The sequence below is a fragment of the Uranotaenia lowii genome, chromosome 2 (assembly GCF_029784155.1).
Source record: "Uranotaenia lowii strain MFRU-FL chromosome 2, ASM2978415v1, whole genome shotgun sequence".
In the NCBI taxonomy this organism is placed as follows: domain Eukaryota; kingdom Metazoa; phylum Arthropoda; class Insecta; order Diptera; family Culicidae; genus Uranotaenia; species Uranotaenia lowii.
The window spans coordinates 179,964,277-179,983,215 of NC_073692.1; the positions used below are offsets into that span (position 1 = coordinate 179,964,277).

Below are 18,939 nucleotides of genomic sequence, written 5' to 3' on the forward strand. Positions count from 1 at the left end.
TTACAAAAATATCATTTAATTTTCTAAACTTAGAAAATTGAACATTTTGCAATTGGAGAGTCATGCTTGGGTCATGCTTGAACATTATCAAAAAAATCATTTTATTAGTTTTGTCGGTTTCATCAATTCTGTAAATTTTGTTATTGTTGTCATTTTTTTTCAATTTTGTCGTTTATGTTATTTTTCAGCGATATTGAACATTTCCTGTCATATTACACCATGACCAAATTAAATTTTCAGAGTTTTTTAGAACAATTTATGTCCAAACCCAGAAGTCTGGAATTGTCTGGAAGAAATGTCAAAAGTCTGGAAACCTGAAAAAATGTCTGGCAAAAGTCCAAAAATCTGGAAGATTCAGACAAAACCTTTAAGGTTGACATCACTGCCCTCCACCCCGACTGGGACTGAGTGCATGGCCTGAGTTTTGCACAAGCAGCACCGTACACCATGCCACAGATGGTTGCTTGTGCAAAAAATTTCGATCCTGATCGATTTCACTCAAACCATTTGCGTGCTCATTCAAGCAGTGTATTGTATTCACAGCGCCAGAATTTCATCTCATTTTCCAGAAAGTGGTGAAGTCTATGGCCCATCGCGATGGGCGCTTACAATCCCGGTATACGATTTCTCATGTGTTAAAACAGAGAAAGCAGTAGCCTTCACATCAATTTCACTCCGATTAGCTGTCATTCTAATGGAAATTTGTTTAAGAGTTAAGAGCAAGCTTGATTTATGTCAGCAGGCCCAAGCCCAATGACCCGCTTCACGATGCGTGGCATTAAATTGCATGATAAGGTTCATGTTCCAGCTCAGCGTTTTGCCGAACCGAATCAAAAATTTTGGGTATAAGATTTCATTATTGATTAACACGGTTGGCACCGCTGAATCAATCATAGGGATCATTAGATGGAAATTTTAATTCCCTTTCAAAAGACCAAATGAAAGTTTGACATCATCGGGTCTATCTTAGCTACTAGGCTCTAATATCGTAGACTACGATAGCGATTGTAAGTCTTATCCGCTATCAACGCTATATTCTTATGCACAGAATGATCTGAGAAAGAGCAAACGACATAGCGTCGCGGCGTCGCAGATGATGCACACCATCTCATCTTCTCTCAAGCCGTTCGGACTCAGGAAGCTTTTGCCTGAGCACGAATCTCGTTCGTGGAAACAAATTTAAACGAACCAAACAAATGCTACTCGTCTACTCGTTCTTCTTGAGCTTTGAGCTTACGGGCTAGTTTTTTCTTTCCTTTTCTCTTCCCCTCTACACACCTCATCATGCTTGAGATTTCGTTCGTGTCGAAAATCCTATGCAGTGCAATGGGCGATGGAAGCGCTGCCGAATTTGGGTGATGGTTTTGCATTAGTGCAAGCGGGATGCAGCTAAAATTTCACCCAACTTTTGACAGATACGGGTTTTTCTTAAGGAGGGAAAGAATAACTTTTCGATTCCATCGCCCAATGGCTGTTGTAACCAAAACAAAAATTGGTAATTTATTTTGAAATGGGCGAATGCGCCAAATATAAACTAATGGAGTTATCAGCTGGCTTAAAAATTTCGTTCGGAAATTTACATTTTGATTATACAAAGTTATCTGGTGGATAAAAAGTTTCCGAGAATTAAAAAAAAACAGATTCATATTTATGATAGAAACAGTAATGTTGGTACATTTGCATTATTCAAAATTCGATACCGAGTTGATTAAATGACAAAATGATTTGACAGAAATGAATACGGTAAAAATTACCAAAAGCACAAAGGCTAAGAAATAACGCAAATCACAAAAATGACAGAATTGACAAAAATTATACAACTGACAAAATTGTCTGAATTGACCAAATTGACACGATTAACCGAAATGACAAAATTGCGTGATTGTCAAAATTAAAAAAAAAAATAAATCAATGACATAATCTGATAAAAACACATTAACAATAACAGATAACAAACATAACAAAACTTGGCAGAAATTATAAAATTGTCAAAAATTACAAAATTGACCAAATTTACGATATTGCAAAAGTTGACAATAATGAAAAATTTTTTTAAAAAATCTAAAAAAATTACATAATAGACAAAAAATATCATAAATGATAAAATCAAACAAATAGACATTAGTATCCAAATTGGCAAAATTGACAGATTTGATAAAACTGATAAAACTAATAAAATTGACGAATTTTCAAATGCCAATTATGACATTTTTGTTTAATTTTTGAATTTTTTCAATTTTAAAAATTTCGTCTTTTTGGTCAATTTTGTTAATTTTATAACTTTGTTGCATTTCGTTAATTTGATCAATTTAGTCAGTTGTCATTTGTGTCAATCTTTTCATTTTGTTATTTTTGGCATTTTGTAAATGTTTTTCAGTTTTTTTCTATGGGCCCAATTTTGTCGATTAGAGTCATTTTTGCCAATAATGTCATTGTTGTGATTTTTGTCTTTTTCATCAATTTTATCAATTTTGTCGTTTTTGTCATTTGTGTAATTTTTGTCAATATTGTCAATTTTATAAAATTTGTCATACCATTTTATTTTCTAAATTGAGAACGAAAATGGCAATGAATGAAAAAAACTATCTCAATGTCAACTTTTATAACCATTTTATAATTTTTGCATGAGAACTACCATCATGATTGCAGTTTTTCCAAAAAATCATTCAAAAGCAACAATATTAAATTATTAATTAAGTAACCATATAAAATGGTTAATGAAAATGAGCGTGTGAAGAAATTTATATGGTGTGCTTCGTTCTCCCACACGCGCCCCTTCGTCGTTTTGTCCTTCACAGAGCAACCTGAATATTATGTTGGCCGAATCTCGAAGTAACAATCACTTTCGTACCATGCAGTGTGGGCATGACGTACTCATCAACGACTTCATTTATTTCGGGGTCGTACCCCTTGGTGAAGACCATTTTTATGTTAAATAATATTTCGGAACTTCGGTTCCGAAATTTTTGAGATGGTTCGGTTACAAACTGAACCATTAAATTGAAAAAGAATAAACCATTGACCGGGAATATTTGAAATGTCGTCTTCCTCCCACACGGTTTGTGTCACGATGACATCAAACCTGAGTGGGAGTGAAGCCTGACTGTTCTCCCTTCCACATATCGACAGATCCATACTTTTAGATAGCATGCGCGTATCTATGACGTCACGTATAATTTGACGTCATAGATACGATAATCTTGATTTTAGTGATTGCTGGTTGCGGGTTAGTGGCTAGCAAGCCAAATTGACACGTTTTTTGGAGTGATGATTTGATGATAATTACTATGAAAATTTATTTTTCAAACTATTTTGTTTTTTTTTCTTTCTTTTATAGGATGAAGAAGAAAAAAAATCAAATTTTTTAAGCTAAAAATCATTTTTATTATACTGCCCAGTTTCGCAAAAACGTGCAAAAAAAGTTTACGAAAAATCACACCAATACACACAAATACACAGACATCGTCTGAACTCGACGAGCTGATTCGATAGGTACCTATAAAGGTATATCTAAGACCCATAATTAATGATCTCCCAAATCGACCGATAACTATACCTTTCTGAAAGAAAGGCAAAAAACATGGAAAACCCATGGATTAGACAACATTTACAGCCATAGAAGAGGTTGCAAAAATCCAACACATATTTAGCTAATCTTTGTACCGAAAATGCTCTGAACAGTGTACTGTATCAAAGATTATATGATTGGAAAAGCACTACTGACATAAAAACTCGAGCTTAGAAGCAAAATGGTGCATGGTCACTACATTCAAGCGAAACAAGAAAAATATTTCATTGGATTTTCATCCTCTTGGATAATTCATCAAAAAAAATATTGTGAGAATCGAACTCACTGCAACATTCTCATCTCGGCTTGCCAGTCCGATATTTTACCCATCTGGGTCGGTAAGCAATTGAAAGTTTATTGTCATATCCTTTCTGCCACTGCTGATTACATGATGATTGATTTCATCCTGCTTTGTCTTGTGATAGGATATAGGATACGTTTTATTTGGTTTTTTAGACATATGCAATGCGGTTGTGTTAGGAGGAATATGCCAGTTATTAGGAAGCTTGTTAATGCCTTTCCGGCATAGAATCTTATACCGATAATTCCACTTTCAAGGAAATTCATTTTTGGAGTATAGTCTGATTTGTTGGTGTATATGAAATTCATCATTGAAAGTTTTTATTCAAACGATTACAATTCTTTCCAGAAAGTGCTGTTTATTTGCGGAAAGGTAGAAAATTTGATGCAAAAATGATGTCACGAATTTCAGTCTTCCTTTTCAAAACCGGAAAAACTGTGTTCGATATTTACTCTTGGGCTCGAACTTATGGACATCGGCTCATAAGGCAGCTGCTTTGTCATTTGAACTATATTATAAGCCCCCCACTTGAGTGCTTTGATTTGCCCAGCAGTATTTATACTTGCATAGCATGCCCTGGAATCAAACATAAAGGAAGAGGGACAAGAGAAAATGAGAGAATCATGGAAATTATCATCAAGAAAAAAAGGGTTACTCTCCTGAATCAAAGCAATCGAAAGATTTCTTTTAATTCAACCACGGTAAATGAAAAATTCATATACCGGTATTTCGATAGCAACTTACTACCTTCTTCAGTGAGCGTTTTCGATTGAAGCCGTTGTCAATTTTTTCTTCTAATTTATTTCTGGGAAATACAGGCGAGACTTGTTTGCGAGTTTCTGGTTGGAAACCTGCCAGGTGATCGCTAAAGAGTTCGTTTTACTGTTCATTACGAAATTTTTCAAAATATCTCAACGCAAGCAGTTCAACTATTTTGCGCACGATTTGAATACCGCATTTTGTTTATTTTACCAGTGGGCAGCTTATTTATCTTTTAAAAATGAAGGCAGGCCTATTTATACGCCCGTCTAAATGAACCAATAAGAATTTTTTAAATTTTTATCAGTTCTTCTATTCATTTATTCGGATTGAGCTTGAAAAACCCTCTCACATTCTTCTCACTTCATGGATTCAGATATCTTCACTTTTATTCAAAGTTCAGCTCACTATTGAGTCCTCTAGGACTTCTTAAACGATTTACCATGTGAATATCGGTCGAAAAGTTGATTTCCAGCTGTTTTTGGGTCTCCAACTGGGACTTTTCTAGATTTTAATCGATCCTGCCCAAAAAAATTGGTAGATGAACTTCAGTATTGGACTCTATCTCAAAAACCACTTGACAGATTTTCACCAAATTTTTAAAACGTACACATTACGTTAATAGGTAGCTTCACTGAAAATTTCATCAATTTGCATCAATACATTCAAAAGTTATTCACAAAATAAAGTGTTGCATTTTTTTCGAATACACTCCTTAAGCAAGTTTTGTTAAAGAGCTTCGATCACCGCTGATGCTTATTGACTTTTCTGTGAATTTGAAATCAAACAGCAAAGACTCTTTTTACGTTTCGGGCTACTACTTTAAGCCATCCTCAGAAAACTATAATAGAATACAAAAATTTAAATTAGTCAAAAAAATCTTTACAACATTCCATTACAATATCATTGCACTTTTGCACTAACGATTTGTATCACTGCAAGCTTTCGGGAACGGCTGATTTACTTGATTTGAGTCAAATTTGAATCGCTTCTAGCATCTGGCGTCTATCATTTCCCTTGTCGTCGTGATGTTGGTTGTTATCGTCGTGTTCGATGACGTCGTTTTTGGATTCGTCTTTTTAGATGCGAATTGTGCTGTCTTTTCTAATTTTTTTTAATAATTTAGCATATACATACTTTATAAATAATAAATTATATAAACCTTGAGTCACTGATCTAGAGTGTCAATTTGACACTCTTCGCTTTAAATTGCTATATCTTTCTTGTTTCTCAACCGATTTATACAAAATTTATAGATTTGAAAACCTCGTCATTTATCTCAAATATGTTTGAAATGTTTCTCAGACAATAATCAGCTACAACACTTCAGTTTTTCGTTATTCAAACAAAGTTAAAGAAAAAAAACAAAAAACATGCTTTGAAAAAAAGCCTGTAGAAACTAAACACAAAATTTTTGAAGATTTTCAAAAGTAGCTTTTTTTCAAGCTTTTGTCAATTTGCAATTTCTGTGTTTTGTATATTGACAATCTGAAGATGCGAAAAGGTGCCAAAACATGTCAACTTTTCAATCCCTTTTTCAAAATTTATCTGCTGCTGCTGTGACTTAAACCATTTCGACGGTTCATTGATTGAAAAGCACGGTGTTTATATTTTTTTTCCATTTTTATGGTCAAGATCTTAAAACATTTAAAAAAAAAATTGTGCGAATAGCTTCTAACTTCCGCTTTCTTAGACACTAAATGATTTTTTTAAGGATTCTGTATCCTTTTTTCGCTTTTTCCTAAGCATACTTTTCGGATTTTTTTTCGTTGACTTAGAATAACGGCAAACTGAAGTGTTTTAGCTGATTATTGTCTGAGATACATATTTGAGTTACATTACAAGGTTTCAAAAACTATATATTATAATTATCGGTTGAGAAACAAAAGAGAAGTGATTGTAGTCAGGAGTGACACTTCAGGAACTCTAACGGGTAAAAATTTCTGGGACCCTCATCGCACAATGGGGACAAAAGTGTATAAACCCGAAGAAATTCAATATATTTCCTCCTACACCAAACAAATCCATGAAACAGTACTTTCCTGAAGTGAAAATGTCCAGAGAATCCATTGGATGTAGTTTCAGACGCCGCACAAGCTTACGAACGGAGTTATAGTAACTTTTTAACCTCTAATTCCCCTATATTTTGAAAACAATCCAGAAAAACACTAATTTAAACTTAAAAATTTTGAACGAAAATAGACCTATCTTGTGCAATTTTTTCTAAGAAATCCAATCGATGCTGTTTAAGCCACCGCACGCTTCGAAAAATGGAGTTTGGCAGTTTTACCTTCAATTCTCCTATATCAATTATTAAGGAAAAAGCATGTTCCGACTTCCAAATTTTGAACGAAATAGGACTAATCTTGTCTGATTTTTTTTGAGGAATCCAATAAAGGCTGTTTGAGCCGCCACACGCTTGGAAAATGGAGTGATGGCTGGTTTTCCCTCAAATCCCCAAAAGTTCTCCAATTGTTAAGGAAACGCATGTTCGGGCGAGCAAATTTTGAACCAAATGGGACGTATCTTGTGTGATTCTTTACGAGGAATTTCATTTAAACTGTTTGAGTCACCGCACGCTTCGGAAAATGAAGTAATGGCTGTTTTCACCCTCAATCCCCCTACATTTTTCAATTATTTCAGAAAAAAGCATGTTCTAACTTGAAAATTTTGAACAAATTGGGACGCATCTTATGTGATTTTTTTCCAGGAATTTAACGAAGCCTATTTGAGCCACCGCACGGATTGAAAACTGGAGTTATGGCTGTTTTACCCTCAATTTTCCAAAATTTCTCTAATAGTTCAGAAAAAGCATATATACTTGAAGGTTTTTAGCCAAATGAGACGTATCATATGTGATTTTTTTCTAGGAATCCAACGAAGCCTATTTGAGCCACCGCACGCATTGGAAACAGGAGTTATGGCTGTTTTACCCTCAATTCCCTTACATTTTTCAAATAGTCGGAAAAAGAATGTTCGGTCTTGAAAATTTTGCACCAAATGAGACTTATCATATGCGATTTTGCCGATGAATCCAATGGAGGCTGTTTGAACCATGATGGGAAGTGTTGGGAAATTGATAGTAAACAGCCATAACTCCTGTTTCCAATGCGTGCGGTGGCACAAATAGGCTTCGTTGGATTCCTCGGAAAAAAATCACACAAGATGCGTCCCATTTTGTTAGAAATTTTCAAGTCCGAGCATTCTTTTTTTTCTAGGAATTGAAAAAATAGGAGAATTGAGGGTAAAACCAGTCATAACTTCATTTTCCGAAGCGTGCGATAGCTCAAACAGCTTCTATTCGATTCTTCAGAAAAAAATGCACAAGATTCTTTTTCAAAAGTCTAAATTAGTTTTTCCTGGATTGTTTACCAAATATAGGGGAATTAGGGGTTAAAAAGGCACCATAATTCCGTTCGGAAGCTCGTGCGGCATCTGAAACTACGTCCACTCGATTCTCCGGACATTTGCACTAAAGAAAAGTATTTTTTCATAGATTTTTTTTGTTCAGGAGGGAAGATATTGAATTTCTTTGTGGTTTAGACACTTTTTTCCCATTGTGATTGGTTAATTAATTTCTCTTGTTTTTTAGATAATTTTATAAAATATGTAAAGATTCATTTAATCAATGTTTGTACTTTTTTGGCAAAACTGTAGAACATTGAAAAGTCCCTCTAAGTGATGTTCCTTTTCCTCCAGCCTCCAACCCTAACATGATTACCGGAAAGTAGTGTTTTTTTGTTAATTTTAATTATTTTTTTAACCACCAATGAGTGGATCACAAATTCCTGATTTTTGGTGACTATAATATGGAGTGTGACACGGATTTAAGGCTTATGGTTGCACAAAATCTTGAAAAACTATTAAAAATGTATTAAATAGTTCAAATCAATTGAATTAATGATGAAGCGCCTTTAAAGTTCACTGTTAAAAATCAAGTCATAGTGACCTTACCTTTCCAATACCCAATTGATCAGGAAATGGGGCACAAAACATGCATCGATTGAAATTTAGTGGAAAAATAATTTACACGAATTATTATGAAAATTATCCTTATGACAAATTTTTGTTTGCAGAGATCGACTAGAAGTTGACAAGACCAGGTCGATCTTTAGACATAAAATCTCTTAACTTATTGTACCAGAGTACATTTCCCATCAAAACAGCAAAAAAAGTATATAAAAATTAATTGACTCCTATAGAAATAAGTATTTATGTTTTCTCACCCATATTAATAAGATCAAAACACCTCAAGTTAAGGCTTGAGATATAGCTCAGTTGGCAAGTTTGTTGTCTCCTGAGCCGATGTCCGCGAGTTCGAGCCCAAGAGTAAACATCGAACACAGTTGTACCGGATAAGTTTTTCAATAACGATCCACCAACTGCAACGTTGATAAAGTCGCGAATGCCATAAAGATGGTAAAACGACTATAATCGAAACAAAAAAAAAAACACCTCAATGTGGAAATTTGTTGGTGGCAAGGAGTATAAGTGCATGTGTTTGTCGCCAAAAAGGTATAAATGCCAAAATCAAAAAATATGTGTCGCCTCAATTAACGTCAAATAATCGTTGTTTCTGGGAAATGATGTTAAATGCATTGTTTTCATTTAAGAAGATCATTCTCATGAAAAAAAGTTCATAAAAATATCTATGGAATTGATTGGAACACAAAGAACTTCTAGTACTTTTTTCTCGAAATCACCTTGTACGCACTTATACCTTTTTGGCTTCAAGGGCCTCATTTTATAACAAAGGGATTCAAAACCTTGTTTGATTTTTTTAGTTTTTTGACTTTGTTCATCAATAAAATTGTTTCATGTGTCAAAAGCGGTTTACCCTCAATTTCGATTGATTAGATATGTTGATTTATCAGCCATTTCGTAAATCGGTAGTATGCGCATATTATCCGATATGCGCTTTTAGGAAACTTCTCCCTTCATATAGCGATTGTTTTTCAATTAACACACAGAATTTTAACATTTATTCAAAATTATAAGATCAGTTCTGTGCTTAGAATAGAAAGCACAATATAAGTTCGAAATTAATATACACAGAATCACAGAAATTTTAAATATCTCTTCAGTCCGGTAAAAGAATACACAGAAATGATTGAGACCAAAACTCCGTTTTACTTTTTTTATCTCAAAATTTCTCTAGAGATGCTCCAGAGAAACGAGATATGAATCGACAGTCTTATTTTTCTAAAAAAAATACAATTATCGTTAGGAAGATCTACGTCTAATCATATATGTACGCTAAGTTGAACCCAATTTTCAAAGACATTTTTGAAGACCTTTGATATTTATATTTTTCGCTTCGGAAGAAAAAAAAACCCTACCGAGAGGTTGATGTCCTCCAGGTCGGGAAAAGTCGTATCTCTACTAGCTAGGTAGCATCACTTTGAATGAAGCCGGTCGAGGCAACGCACCAAAAAAAAAAGATAATAAAACGGAGAGTAAACAAGTGAGAATCCAACAACATATGGTGTGTGCTGACATGGGTCCCTCCCCGAGCGGGCGGCCCTAAAACATAAAATGCCAAAACGGAAACTCACTAGCAAGTGAGTTTAGATTTCTCTTGCAAAACATCATATCCAGCTCCAACACACACGGAAACAGCAGCATCAACGGGCTAGCCAGTCAGCAGGGTGTTCTTTAAAGCGATTTCCGTTAACGTGTGTTTTGGATAGATATGTGTGTATCCAGGAAAAACTGAAACGGCAACAACAAGCCGGAGCGAATCCGCAAAATGGTCCCTGGTGCGCATGCTTCGGCCAGGTCTTTGTTTTCAGGAACTCTACTTGGCAAAATTTATGACTGACGGGTTGCCCGGAGAATGCAAACCGACATCCTTTTCCCTTGTACAGGAATTCCGGGACTTTTGTTTCCGGTTTTTTCGGGTTTCCGAGTTTTTACCTCGGTTCCATATGGTCGAATGGCATCATTCAGGGCATGGATCACAATTGGTGCTTGGACTTATCCACTGGAAAGCCAACCGGTAAAAATGGAAAGTGCAGGTCATCCACTTTGGGTGATGAAAATTTATCGGGAAGAGAGTGAGGACAATCACTTTTGGTACGTTTCCCACTCTCCTGCTTTCAGATGGGGGAAAAAGGGAAATGCTTTCACTTTTCTTCCGGACAGGAAGAGAATGAACCTTCGATTTTTCAGCTCGTTTTCTTGTGTTGCGTTTGAATGATAGAAATTCGATCAATGAACTGGATCTTTTCGTGGCATTACCTTAGATGTTGTCTTCGATGACTTCCTCAGAATCACAAGGTTTGATTTCGGAATCAACCTTTTTTCGCTGTTTCGCGTTTCGTTCGTCTTTTGCACCACACAATGTAACTTGTCGAAAGGCCTTGAACACAAAGTAGCCGAAGCAGATCTTCCACTTTCAGAGATGAATTTTCAACCTCCAGGTCACACACACCGAAAATTCCAACGAAAAAACGGCCGTCCGGACGACTTCCAAGATCCCTCAAGTCCCTACATTTTGAACAAACCTTCCCGATCAAAACTAGCAGAAAATTCTCCCGAAAAAAGACCGAAACGATTCCCGTAAAATTGTCCAGCAATATCGAAAAGGTCAAACTCTTTATATTTCTCCCCTCTCTAGGCTCTAGACTTTATTGAAGGGTAGCGCTTGACGACACTCTACAACACATTATAACACAACGACGACGACGACGCGTGGAGCCCCAAACATCTGCTGCTCATTCGGGGGGACTCTTCGAAACCTACTGATTCTGCTCTACATTTCGTTCATGGTGGAGCTACTGACGAGTTGAAAGAGACATACCAGACACACTAAACAAAGCTGCCGCTGTGGTTGTGTTGGTAAAATGTGAGCTGCCCCCCATTCAATGGAGAAGCAAGTGTCTAAGGTGTGTAGGTGCCGTGAAGCAGCATGGACAAACCGAGTGTTCTCTTCTGCCGTTTTGGTTCACCCACCACCTTCTCACTGGCCAATGGGGTACTGAGGGGGATGCAAACGTGTCGATTTTGAACTAAAACTAAAACAACAAATTAAGGAAATTTATCTGTATGGCTATATTTAGCTCCTCTTTTATCCAATTGATTAATTTATTTATTTAAGTCAAACTTTGTAGACTGTTGTTGAAGTTGTTGTTACAAGGGCCAAGCCAAATTGTAGATTTATCAGCGGTGTATTATTTTTATCTACAAAGTTTTTTAAATTTTGTATTAAAATAGATCAGCTGAGAGCTGAATAAAATGAATTTCTTGGCATTTTTTAAATTACAGTGACATAAAACATAGCACCAAAATCTCACTGTTAATTTTCGAGAATCTCACTTTAGCATAGGAACCAATAACGACGCCGGCCAAGTCCATATAGTCGATAGGAAGGAGGGAAGTGCAGCACATGTGATATGATTAGCGCCATCCCCCCCACATCCCTACACAAATCTCCACGCTGAGTGTTTGGGGAAAGGGTTTTGTGGCACGGAAAATCATCTTGGTAGCCGATGACAATGAAGCTACGTTAGACCTATGCTCCTAACCAGCGCTGCAAATTTTCTAAAAGCATGGATGATATTGACTGTGAGTTTCTTTCAGTGTAAAAAGCTCAAACTGAAATGAAAGGATGAAATTATGGAAATTGATAAAAACAAAAATTTGAAAAATGTGGTGAAAATATGACAACAATCTGACAAATAAGACAAAATTATGACAAAGGTGGTGACAAAAATTTGACAATAAAATGACAAAATCTGACAAAAATATAGATAAAAAAATGACAAAATTATGATAAATGCGATGAAAGCATGACAAAATATATCTATAATATGGGGATTTTTTTTTAATTTTCTGACGGGTTTGCGCCGGGGGGTCTTCAGATCTTCCCCAACATTGAAAATTGGGTTCATTTTTAAGACTCAAATTCACGTGAATTTTTTCAGATTTCTAAAATTTTTATTTTTTGAGTTAAATTTGAATTCCGTTCGATTATTCTTTCGAACATTCTGTAAATAATACCATTGTACATCCCAATTTTCATCTGAAGACACCAAAGTGGGCCAACGTCTCCTTAAAGAGTTATGAGAGAAATAATGATGATGAATCTCGTTTTTTGCAACGAAAACAAACAATGGTCGAATAACTGCACTCACGTATACAGGAAGCGCGCCTTTCAAACAACACGGGAACAAAAGTACTTATCAATGCAGTTAAAAAACACTATTTTTTTTTGTGCTTTGTAGAGTGTTTACAGCATAACTGACTTCAAGTTTCAAGCAATCATTAATAACGTATTCGTTTATGTCCAGTTATGCACCAGGTCACTACCAGTTTTTTATCGTTGATGAGCTCAGTTTTGCATTGGTGGTGCCCCAGATTTGATCTGATAATGGACAGTGGAACACTGAAGATTATGTCAGTGTTGTGGATGAAAGTGTGAACGAGATATGTTCGTTTTTGTATGGTAGAGTTCTACACTGAGCAAATGGAGAAAACGAATACGAAATAAGAATCATTGATATAGGAAGCATGTTTTAATTTGATGTGATTTTTAACCACTTTTTTGTGTTCCAAAAACAGGAACCGAAAACTTTTATTATTGGCAATGAGTATGCTTTACAATGATCTTTGATCGAAAATCTAATGTACTCAGTGATGACCAGGATGTAAAAGCAACATTCCTTTCACATTAACGATATGATATTTAGATAATTGATTATAAGATAAAGTCAGTTTTGCTGCAAACACTCTACAAAGCACGAAAAAGTAGTGTTTTTTACCTGCTTTGATAAGTACTTTTGTTATAAGGGCGCGCTACCTGCATATGTGAGTGCAGTTGCACGACCATTGTTTGTTTTCGATGCAAAAACGATATTTATCATCATTATTTCTTTCCTAACTCTTTAAGGAGACATTGGCCCACTTTGGTGTCTCCAGATGAAAGTTGCACCATAAATTGGGCTGTACAATGGTATTATTTACAGAACATTCGATGATGCAGACGGCACTTTTAGACATAATTTAAAGCTTATTTTCAATTTTTCATGTTAAAGGTCATTACTTCAAGCTTTTTAAATATTTTATTTAAAAAGCTGCTAAAATTCCAATCCATTTGCAACTTTATTATTTCCGTTGAAAAATAACAGAGTTATGTAGCTTTGAAATATTGTTTTATTTTATTTATAAAAAAATCTAACGGAATCTAACTCGAAAAATAAAAAAGTTTGAAATCTAAAAAAATACATGAGTTTTTAAAACGTAAAAATAAACCCCATTTTCAATTTTCGGGAAAATCTGAAGACCCCCTGGCGCAAATTGTCAGATAATAAAAAAAAATCCCCATATGAGGCCTTCAGAGCCAAAGAGGTATATGTGACAAAATGGTCGATTTTGAGTTAATAATGCCAAACGATTCTCCATATTTCAAACTATATTTGATGTTTTTAACAGATTTTCAGATTTTAATTTACATGCTTATACGTTCCAAAGCAAATAAAAAAATTGAAATAATATGGAAAATTACCAAACACAACTTAAAAGCCTGCTTTCTCGAAATAAGCTTTCATGCACTTTTACCCCTTTGGCTCCAAGGGCTTGCAATGTAAAAAAATCTGACAAATTTGACAATAAAATGACAACAATCTGAAAAAATTTACATTTGGAAAAAATTGTGTCATAAATATGAAAAACAAAATTACTATAAAATGACAAAACAAGACAAATATGACAAATATCACAAAATATGGCAAAATTATGACATAAGTATGACAAACAATTGACAATGCAACGCCAAAACATGGCAAAAAAAAAATTAGAAAATTATGACGAAAATCTGACAAATATGCTAAAAATATGCCATAACCATGACAAAAATATGACATAAATTTAACAAAAATATGACGTAAATTTAACAAAAAATCCGATGAACCTTTGTCAAAAAAATGACAAATGTGATAAAAACAACACAAAATTATGACATAAATGTGACAAAAATGTGGTAAAAGTACGACAACAGTTTGACAGATACCAGATTTGACAAATTTTTATCATTTTATCATATTTTATGGGATTTTTGCCATTTTATTTTCAAATTCTTGTCATAATTTTGTTAGATTTTGGTCACAATTCTGATAATTCTGTCATGTTTTTCCACTTGTAATGTTTTTGTCGTGATTTGTTATTTTACTGTCAATTTCATGCCATTATTTTTGCCATGTTTTGTCATTTTATTGTAATATTTTTGTTATTGCCAATATTTCATCATAGTTCTGTGACATTTGTCATACTTTCGTCAATTTTCTTACCACATTTGTTATACTTTTGTCATAATTTTGTCAAATTTTAAATTTAAAAAAATTTTTAAGGTACACCGCACGATGGCTATTTAAACAATACGGTGGCTTATTTTTTCAAACTTTTAATGCAGAATGTTCAATTTACTTGTAATCTATCCAATAACTGTGAAAAAGATACGATTCCGACAATAACGGATGTTTACAGCGACTTTTTAGGAATTTTCTATTTTCAACTGCGATGTCGAGTTGATGTGCATCTTTTTCAATAGCAAATTTCTCGTAAACTAGCAAGTTCTTGACGAAAAACTCTACATTGAAACAATCCTCCCATTCGAAACAGCAAGTTAGAAAAAAACGGCGGTTAAAAATGAAGATAAAAGAGTTTATTTACAAAAAACTAAATTTTTTTTTTTCAATCCCTACCTGGGGTAAGTGTGGACGGTTTTATACAGACTTGATGTTTACACATTTTCCCCAAGTCTTGCGAGTAGATTCGTCGGTCCTTATCGCTATTCAACTGGACTTAATGAAGCTTTTTTGACACTCAGCTTTATTTGCCCTAAACTGAAAATGATGTTAGGCTCACCTCATGAACCTGCAAAGAGCCTGAATGTATACTGACAACCGATGTTGCCGATTCATGAATGAATGTTCAGGCCAATTTACAAGTTTCCTTTTGAAACTCCTTAACATTGCTAAAGAGGCCATATATTCAAGAATACAATAATCCCGTACAAAAAAAATCTTTCAAAAAATTTTTATCAGATCCTTTAAAGAAAGGGATTATTAAAAAAAATACATAAAAACAATATTGCACAAAAACGAAAAATTGAATTTATTATGATTGAAATTCTAAAATATTTGGATTATATACAAATAAAAGTAAAGTTCGCATCTCCCTTTTCTATGTTTTTGGTTTTTTTCGTTGTGAATATTCGATTGATTGAGGTTGGGACTTTCAGTGTTAACACTAAAGCGTACATCTTTCAAGAGTATACTGTCTAGCATCTTACTAATGCTAAAACATGGAATGAGTTAAAAAATCATAATTTTTCAGAATTTCTGGAACATTCAAAGGCACTGAAATTTATGCACAGAACAGCTAACCAAGCATTCCCAAATTCTTGGAGGAATTTCCTACTTTTTCCTGCATTTTCCCAACGGATTTAGAATCCCGACTTTTTCCCGCGATTCCCGAATAAGTGGCCACCCTAAAAAGGGGGGAAACGAGGAGAATCTGTTCAGAAACTCCTAACATCTCAGGAAGAACCCATCACTTGCTCAAAGGAGCATATAAAACTTCCCTGCAAATTACTGGAGAAAACCGTTTCAATCCCTCAGGCGAGTTTCATAGTTGTTTTCCTGAGCGGTTTTTCTGTCCTGAGATGGTCCTGTAATTTCAGCTGTTGAAAATACAGGACAAAATCGTCCCGATGACAGAAGAAAAGATTAATTTAAAATAAAATTGCATTGACCATCGTAAACCTATTTATCGTATCGTATCGTAGACCATGGTATTCCTGTCCTTTGTCGTTAAATTTGAAAACCACCAAAATTGGGACCCACGACTTTTTGGGCCCCAAACAAACTTGAACTACATGTCAAATTCGAGAGAATTATGGAGGATTGCACACTAACACAACAATTATTCTGATGCCTCATTGGTTGGAATTTTGACTCTAGTTTTGAACTACTCTGGAAGGAAAACGCCATAAACTTCTCAAAAGTCTCGAATGCCATAAAGATGGTAAAACGACTATAATCGAAACAAAAAAAAAACCATGAACTTCTCTAAAATTTAGCAGAAAGGTTGTTGAAAATAAAACTAGCATGTGTAAAGTTTAAAAAAAATTAAATTTGTTAAGAAAATAGTATCTTTCTCGAAAAATGCTCTTGAAATTATTATCAGAAACAAGATTTACAGTGGCAACGTGCACTTTTCAGCTGCAAGCTGAATTTCAAATTTATAAATTTTTACACAAGTATAAATAATTCCAAACTTCTAAAATTTGTTTTTTGGTCTTGTAATCTTTTGGATATTTAAAATTTTTTACATAAATTTACATAAAATACTTCAAACATCATTCATTTCCTCCTCCGGGTTTTTTGGAAACTTCGAAGGGGGGGGGGGGGGGGGGAGGGAGATAGGGTGTGACAAAAGAAGAAATTGATATTTGTTCCAGCCTAATATGCAGGGAAACTAATTAATGGAGAAACAACAAAAACGAAATTCTATCAAAATTTCCTTAAGAAGAGGGAATTTCAGTAAAACAGAACACAAAAAAAATGGGTTTTAAATTAACTTTTAAAATACAGGGTACATGTTTACAAACGAAAATGTTGAAGTGTAGCTTTGCAACTATTTTAGAATTTGGTCCTCAATGTATTATGGAGAGTTAAAAAACATTGACAAGTGCTAAACATTTGAGGAGAATCTATTCTGGTGGTATTAGTGCAAGGAAACACTCATGAACTCACACTTTCATGTTTCTCACTAATACACAGCCCATGAAGTGTCAAGTTTTTTGAAAGAAGCAAATAAAAACTGACGAAAGAAAGACAAGTCTCCATAAACATTCATATCTCACCATTCTGAGCTCTCATCATTCACAAATCCAAGGCAATGTTGCTGGGATTGTAATTTTAATTTTTTTTTTCAAATATCGATAAGCTTTTTTCGAAAGTTAATTGATAAGTTTTGAGAAAAAACTGGGAAAAACATTTTACTTTGGCGTGCCGAAAACACTTTTATAACGAAAATAGTAAATTTTGATTGAATTACACCAAAATGTAAGTAACCATGCCTTGGTTGGATTTTGAATAGGCTTCATATAATATTTAAAAAAATACCTAGTGCTAAATAAAGACTGAAACTCTTAAAAAATGATTTCTACAGAACGATTAAACCCGTAAACTTGAAAACTTACCTTATTTTGAATGTATTTAGAATGAAGAATGAATGTCACTGATTTATCTTAATAAGGATATTGGACTTAATTTCATACATAAAATTAAATGTTAACTTACCTTGCACTGATTCTAACACATCAACTTCCAACACTGCTGAAATCCTTCATTTAACATGCAACCTGACATTTGCATATGAATGAGATTCTCTCACTACTCACGTCCAATCACTAGTGAATCGATTATCAAAGCAGCTCACTTCACTACTCTCGTGCCAAACATGTGTTGGCAAGTCACACACACACACACCCCCTAGCACAACACCTCTTCCATATGCTCGTGGCTTCTATTCGCCCCACACGGAAGCGAGCGGCACAGCAGATACGACTATCTTCGTTCTTCTCACACACACCCTCCCACCGATAGCCGCTGCACGGACAGCAGAATCATGTGAAAGCGAACGACCGAGGAGAACCAACACACGAGAAAAAAAGGAAGACCGAACGAAGAAACGCAATCGGATACGCACTTTGGCAGCGATTCTGCTTCTTCCTTTTGAGATCACACCATATTCCTACTTTTTTTTCGTCAGCTCGCTACACCAGAAAGGCCAACTGCCACAGGCGAAAAATTGCTTCACTTGCGTCGTCACGCAATCAGGACACCTCGCTGGTTCCTTCACATGCACTGGGAAATCACGAAACGCGACGAAAACACCGCTTGTTGTCGGGCTACGTTTAGCTTCCGCGCATTCTGACTTTTCGAAACACACTTTTACGCACCGAACCGCAATCCTTCGCACTTGACATACACGCTCCGCTTGCTTGCTCTGCGACGACCGATTGATGAGGACGGAGCGAACGGTGAGAAGAAATGCTCACTGACCACCTCACCTCGTGTGGAGCCGAATGAAAATAGCGATCATAATCCATTCGCCAAAGGCCTGGACTAAGAACCGTTATTGTTTGTAAATATTTACAAGCATAATTTGTTGAATAATACTGTGCGTGAGCAGACAGAATAAAATACTTCTTACATTCTACATTTTTTCAAACAGGTAAAAGCATAATTCGAAAAGAAATTTGAACTCAAGAGGGAATAAAATTATGTTATTTCTCGGATACAGG

The 18,939-nt window shown here is 35.0% G+C and overlaps 1 protein-coding gene across 7 annotated transcripts in view; it reads right to left on the reverse strand.

Annotated features, from left to right (window-relative positions):
- Nucleotides 1-18,650, reverse strand: part of LOC129744846 (phosphatidylinositol 3,4,5-trisphosphate 3-phosphatase and dual-specificity protein phosphatase PTEN) — a 231,443-nt gene extending 212,793 nt beyond the window's left edge. For 5 of the 7 annotated variants that reach the window (XM_055737584.1, XM_055737583.1, XM_055737582.1 and 2 more), the window contains exon 1: nt 10,869-11,359. The gene's annotated coding sequence lies outside the window, so the exon portion shown is untranslated. Of the gene's footprint in view, nt 1-10,868; nt 11,360-17,932 lie in introns of those variants that run through there. The other 2 variants (XM_055737577.1, XM_055737578.1) reach the window with 1 other exon arrangement.
- Between the last annotated feature and the right edge of the window lie 289 nt (nt 18,651-18,939).